Below are 963 nucleotides of genomic sequence, written 5' to 3'. Positions count from 1 at the left end.
TGTGAAAGACAGAGGAAGAAAGGGGTGAAAGGAGGAGATGGAAGTGGTGTGAAAGACAGAGGAAGGAAGGGGTGAAAGGAGGAGATGGAAGTGGTGTGAAAGACAGAGGAAGAAAGGGGTGAAAGGAGGAGATGGAAGTGGTGTGAAAGACAGAGGAAGAAAGGGTGACAGTGTATGAGAGAGAACGAAGAAGTTATAGTGGGAGTAATGGATAAAGGAGAAAGACGTAGTATAAGAGAGAGGGCGAGGCAGACTATGTAGGAGGGTTAGTAATTGATAATACTGTAAAAGGGGGTAGAATACTATGAAAGGATAAAACTTTAAGAGAGAGGGGGATGAGAGAAAGAGAGAATAAAATAAATGAGGGAGGGGGACACTGAACGGGAAAAAGAAGATATTCTATTTAAGTGTGAGGAGGAGGAAGATATTATGAGAGGGGGAAGAAGCTATAATGGAAGTAGCTGATGGTATGAGTCGTGCGGGCGGGGTTCTCAACCGTTTTTTCTTTTACCTAAGAACCACTTTCATTACTGTTTTATTTTATTCTGGCGGACCCTAATAGCCATTCCATGCTGAAAACCCAAATTTATAGATAATTCTTTCAAAATTGCGGTTCCGTTTGTCACACGTTAACTTGAGTAGGTTGAACTATACTCTTTTTTACTCTTTTACTTGTTTCAGTCATTTGACTGTGGCCATGCTGGAGCACCGCCTTTTAGTCGAGCTAATCGACCCCAGGACTTATTCTTTGGAAGCCTAGTACTTATTCTATCGGTCTCCTTAGCCGAACCGCTAAGTTACGGGGACATAAACACACCAGCATCGGTTGTCAAGCGATGTTGGTGGGGACAAACAGAGACACACAAACATATACACACACACACATATATATATATATATACGACAGGCTTCTTTCAGTTTCCGTCTACCAAATTCACTCATTAGGCTTTGGTCGGCCCGAGG

This window comes from Octopus bimaculoides, unplaced genomic scaffold (genome assembly GCF_001194135.2).
Source record: "Octopus bimaculoides isolate UCB-OBI-ISO-001 unplaced genomic scaffold, ASM119413v2 Scaffold_58967, whole genome shotgun sequence".
Classification (NCBI taxonomy): Eukaryota; Metazoa; Mollusca; class Cephalopoda; order Octopoda; family Octopodidae; genus Octopus; species Octopus bimaculoides.
Note: the sequence above shows the minus strand (reverse complement) of the source record.